The sequence below is a fragment of the Anoplopoma fimbria genome, chromosome 23 (assembly GCF_027596085.1).
Source record: "Anoplopoma fimbria isolate UVic2021 breed Golden Eagle Sablefish chromosome 23, Afim_UVic_2022, whole genome shotgun sequence".
Lineage (NCBI taxonomy): Eukaryota > Metazoa > Chordata > Actinopteri > Perciformes > Anoplopomatidae > Anoplopoma > Anoplopoma fimbria.
Window position 1 is genome coordinate 6661169 of NC_072471.1, and position 6000 is coordinate 6667168.

Here is a 6000-nt window from a genome sequence, read left to right on the forward strand (position 1 = left end):
AATGTTTGGTGTTGATTTAAGGGCTAGACCTACTTCTGTGATTCATCTCCCCAGTGAACTGTGCCAATAACCATCTGCGTTCGAGTTTCCTTAAAAGTAGTTCCAAGCCTCAGGGGAAGTTAAACCATGATAGAACAGCACTGCTATTTTGCTCTGATAATACTTCTGAATGGGGAAATTTCCAGAGTAAAAGTCTGGAATCTCCACTCTGTCATGTGGACAAATTTGTTACATCTAGATTTTTTTTTGGTTTTGGTAAAAGACAACAAGTCTTCTAACTATTTTTTACAGTGTGGATCCAGGTGTAGGAACAGGTCTGAGCGAGTCCATTAAGGTATGTGTATTGTAGAAGTGACATTTGAATACACTAATTCAGTAAATGCTCACTTACTTTGTGGCTTTGAGTCACTGAGAACACACGTCAAATGTATTGCGCAACATCATTTTTTTTCTTTTGTCTGTAAGCGTTAACCTAACCTATGACAAGATCAAAAATGAGGAAGTAAAAAAACATATTTCAATCTAGCTCTAAACACGTTCTATTAGTGTAAGATATAAGATATGGTATCTCTATCACGATATACAATGCCTCAAGTCTCTAAAACAAAGTCTGTCCAACCAGAATGAAATATCCCAACAACTTTTGGATTGATTGCCATACACATTCATTGTAACCAGAGGGTGAATCCTTCTGACATTGGTGATCCCCTGACATTTCCTCTATAGTGTCAGCATGAGGTTGACATTTGTGGTTTTATGTGAAATGCCTCAATAACTATTGGACAGATTTCTATATGGTTCAGACATTCATGTTTGCCTCAGGATGAATTAATAACTAAAAAGTATCAAAATGAATGCAGCAGAACCAGAGATATCATTTTTATTCTGGTCAACACATGGCACCTACATTGCCCACAATGCAACTCCATGGCAATACATTTATATAAGAGATTTGGGTGTTAAGCTAGTAGAGGCTAATGCAGTCACAAGTCTCTAGCCTGTGGCAGAGATGAACAGTGGACAACAGAGCACTGGTAGACTCACTTCTTTCTAACTCCCACAGGCCCAAGTGATAGCCTTTTTTTCAAGCTTGTAGCCTTCAGATACAACTAACGCTGCCAAAACCACAGCTCCTGTGACATCACTTGTGCAGCTCTCTCTAAAGCCATCAATACTTTATACTCCCCCATACTTGTTAACAGACTTTGATGTGTAGAATTGGTGGAATTCCCCTGTAATTTTCCATCCAGTATCAGTCGTACGTGTTCATTTGACCAAAAAGCTAATGACTACTGGTACTGATACTTGGTGTTTTATCACTTATTAGCAAATGTTACCTTGTTAAACAGGCCAGGCTAAGATGGTGAACATAGCAAACATTATCCTGCTTGCTAAACATCAACATGTTTGCATTATCATTATGAGCATGTAAGCATGCTGACTTTAGCTTTAGTTTAAAGCACTGCTGTAGGCCCAGAGCCTCACAGAGCTCTGGGCTGTTAATATTCTATAATACAAATATAGCTACCAGAGTGTGTGCTTTTTAGGTTAGACCCAATATAATTATAATTTACTTATTTTACAACAAATAAAAAATATATATACAGTACCAGTCAAAAGTTTGGACACACCTTCTCATTCAATGTTTTTTCTTTATTAAGTGGAAGAAAAAGTAAAACTGAAAAATAACAATGGCAAAAGATGCAAAGTAGCATTACATAAATGTAAAAGTACTCAATTACAATTAAAAGCTCTGCGTTCAAAATGCTACTTAAGTATAAGAGTGTATCATCAACAGAATGTACTGTGATATATATTCAAATATTGGGTTATTTTATACAAACACCATTGGAAAGTTTATTATATGACAACAATGCATAGTATTTTAGAAACAGAGTCTATATATTATATACAGTACCAGTCAAAAGTTTGGACACACCTTCTCATTCAATGGTTTTTCTTTATTTTTATTTTTTTCTACATTGTAGATTAGTATTGAAGACATCCAAACTATGAAGGAACACATATGGAATTATGTGGTAAACAAACAAATGCTCAACAAACCAGAATATGTTTTATATTTTAGATTACATTACATTACATTACATTACATTACATTACAGTCATTTAGCAGACTCTTTTATCCAAAGCGACTTACAGGAAGTGTATTCAACATAGGTATTCAAGAGAACTACTAGTCACCAGAAGTCATAAGTGCATCTCCTTTCTTAAACAAGCATCTAAAAGCATAAACCAGAGCAAAAGTATAGTGCAGAGGCAAATTACTACGAAAACAATAATTGCAACAAACTAATACGAATACAATAAGTGCTACAAACTAGTTGAATGAGAAGGTGTGTCCAAACTTTTGACTGATACTGTATATCATTTCTGGCAGTGTGCAAAATAACAAAAAAAAAATCTACCGGAAATATAATTGAAAAAAAAATAAAAAAAATATACATGTAGGCTAATAACTTTTTTTTTTTTTTTTTAAATGGAAAAAAACAAAAATGGGCACACACTAACTAACAAGAGAAAGTGAAACAATGTGACCTTTTGTATCCATACAAGTATTAAATTGGCACAACAATTCAGTGGAAACTGCCCCTCCAGTCATCCACTGTAAAGGTTAAGGGATGATGTCACTGTGACGCATGATAAGTGAAGACTGCCTGATATGCAGTGAAGACGGGAGGCAGACAGCAGCTTCAGCGGCATGAAGAGCTTCTCGGCGTGTTAAGAAGAAGAAGAAGAAGTTTTCTCTTTTGATCAACAGATATCAGTGGGGTTTTTTCTTGTTTGTTGCTAGAAAGCAGCCTCCTTCAGCAAACACACCAAACGAGAGGGAAAGAAAGAGACACCGCAGATCAGCCGAGCCTCTGGTAAGTTATTTCACCCACGAATTATAGTTTGTTTTCCACTGAGCACGGATTAAAGACGCGTTTAAGCGCATCCCTCTGCTCTGTGCTGTCTTATTCTCTCCAGAGCCATGTGCTTTTGTTGGGATGCTACCTTCAAGGACCTTTCCGAAGCGTCTGCATTTCAGTTTCATTAGATATAGATTTAGTAAAGCACACTGCCGAACAAAACTACAGTACTTCTTACAACAACCGTGGTGTTTAGTGGCTTTTATTTTGAAAAAAGGAAAGGAAGCCTGTAGAGTCGTGTTTTAAAGCACATTGAAAATGGAAGATAAATAAGAATAATATGCATCACTACAAATGTTTAATATTTAGCTCAGCTATTCCGGCAAAAAGGTTGTTTTTGTGTTGCTTATCATCCTACATTTTACATTTCCAACAGCCTCAAAGTGCACCAATACCCTGGTTCTTCCTGTTTGGTGTTGTCTGAGGACCAGTAGTTCTCCATACTCAAGTCATTGTATTTAAATCATACAGTAGCAGTTAAAAGTGTGGACACACCTTCTCATTCAAATACTTTGAGGAATCTAAAATATAAAACATATTCTGGTTTGTTGAGCATTTGTTTGTTTACCACATAATTCCATATGTGTTCCTTCATAGTTTGGATGTCTTCAACATTAATCTACAGTGTAGAAAAAAATAAAAATAAAAATAAAGAAAAACCATTGAATGAGAAGGTGTGTCCAAACTTTTGACTGGTACTGTATGTACTGCAATAATTAATTAAACATGCATACTGTCGAAATTGTCCAAAAATAATTGCCAATGTGTATTAATGCATGCATGACTGTTTTTAAAAATTTGAATATCTATATATCTGGAACTACATCTCCCAAAATCCCCTTAAATCAGTAATTACAAATGTACCCTAACTAATCTTAAAACTGATCAATCTTTTTTTTTCCTTTGCAGCCTTCACCACGGGAACCATGGTGGCAGCAGTCCTCAAGATGTACTTTATTGGAACGGCGCTGAGCGTCCTCGCAGTCATTTATGGAATAGTGGACTCCTTTGGTGGTCTGATGTACGCCCAGGACCATCACTACATTATGGACTTGGACCAACAGACACAGCGGCAGCTCTCCTCGAGCAACCAACAGAGAGGATCCCCTGTGACTAAAAACATTGGCTCATGAAGGGAAACATCTTGGTCAGGATGTTTATCTTTAAATGGCAGCTGGATGGACATGCTGGATACTGTGCCAATGGATGAACAGACAGGACTTCAATCTAATGTCTGACTTGTGAAGGCATTAGACAGATTGTTGATTTGGAAGCACAGTCCCACAGCGAGCCTTTGTGTTTGCTGTACATGATATCATGTGCTATCAAACAGAGTTGCAGTCTGTGTTAAAGCAACTAAAAACTTGATAAGAAATGTAACAGCACTACTGAATAATTTGCACTTAAAACAAGAATTTTTTCTTGTGTTTGTTTATTTTGAGGTTGGTTTTTTTTCCCGAATAAAAGGAATTAGAAAAAGTTAAGTGTTGTAGTGAGTAACATCTGAAGCCTTCCCAGAAAACCGTTTACTTGAGAGGTAGCAGGGAAATGGAGTTGAGCAAACTAGTCAAGTCATGCCAAATTTAAAAGTATATATCACACGTGATGTTTTAATGGCAAGCCACAAAGATGAACAGGTCCCAGCACATCCCAGCCTCCCCAGTAGACAAGAAAAAAAACAGCATGTAAGAAAACAAAGTTAAATGAGAGCTCTTTCCCTTTTTAAACAGCTGGTTGCGCAACAGGAACACTGTGATTAGGCTTATCTGAATCATTGTCCCTGTGGTCTATGAGGAAGTATTTACAATAAAACAAATGGATGAATCACTGGAAACACGACTGCTCAAAGCGATGAAGGCGCATGGAAGTGTTACTAATGTTTAGCATATTTTATTTTATTTTATGGGTCAGTTTCTGTGTGGCTAGGTCTCATTGCTCTCATCAGACACACATTTTAGTGGTCAAAGGTCAATGTGACTTCCCAAAATGTGTTTTTGGGTATAACTCAAGAATTCATAAATTATGGCAATTTCACACAATTGTCTAATAGGATACAATAATTAAATCATTACATTTGTGGACCAACAGGCATGCAAACTGAGAGGTTATTCTAGTTTATTCATGGTTTAAGAGAAAGTTATCCTTCTAGTACATTCATTTAAGTACAAGTTCAAACAAATCTTTAACACTGAATCATCAAGCTTAATTATCTGAACAATGTGTCTCTCTGGCTGAGTCAGTCGGTTTCAGCAGTGGAATTTTCCTCCGGTGACTGACAGCACAACATCATCTCAGCTGGGATATAGAACACGTCATCTCTTGGTTAAGAAGCCAGAGAAACAGATGTGATGTATACTGAACGTCGGCTTTCAACAGACTGAATTGACTACTGAATCAATTAGTCAGAAGCAGAGCAGAGTGTCAGAGAACAGTAATTCTTACTGATGTAAGGTTAAGTTCTAAGCCTTTGTGGATCCCCAAATTCAGGTGCTGCAGAAACACAAGGACAGAAGTGAGAACAGATACACAGTGAAAGTTTAAAACATTTAATAAAGAAGGATATAAAGAAAAAGAATAATACAAAAACAAATGACAATTGGACTTGCTTCATATCTGCTCAGTGTGTAAAAAGCAACATGTTTTCCCAACTAAGGGACAAAAATGGCAAATGGACGTTTTTGTCTTTAAAGGCCGCCCCCTTTTGGGTTGCCATGCTGTTGCTCTGTGTTTCTGTCTCCAGGTCTGCAGGGCAGTTTTAGTCAGCACACCTGGGCCTGCTATGCTCTGTGATCAAAATCTGGAGTAGCAGACAATCCATTACACAGATGTGTTCCCATCGTAAAATGGACTCTAGTTTGTATTTGTTTTTTGATAAATCTGTTATTATTTAGTATAAGGTGTGTCTCCTGTTTTTGTCTAAGAGCGGGCTGTGACACTTTCAAAACAACACATTTAAGCATTTTTCAAGCCCCTATTGGCAGGATGACAGTGTTTGTTGGTGCCTTCTTAAACGGTAAAATATGACCCGTACAAAACTAATTCACGAGGTTGTTTCTGGAAAGCCCCAAAA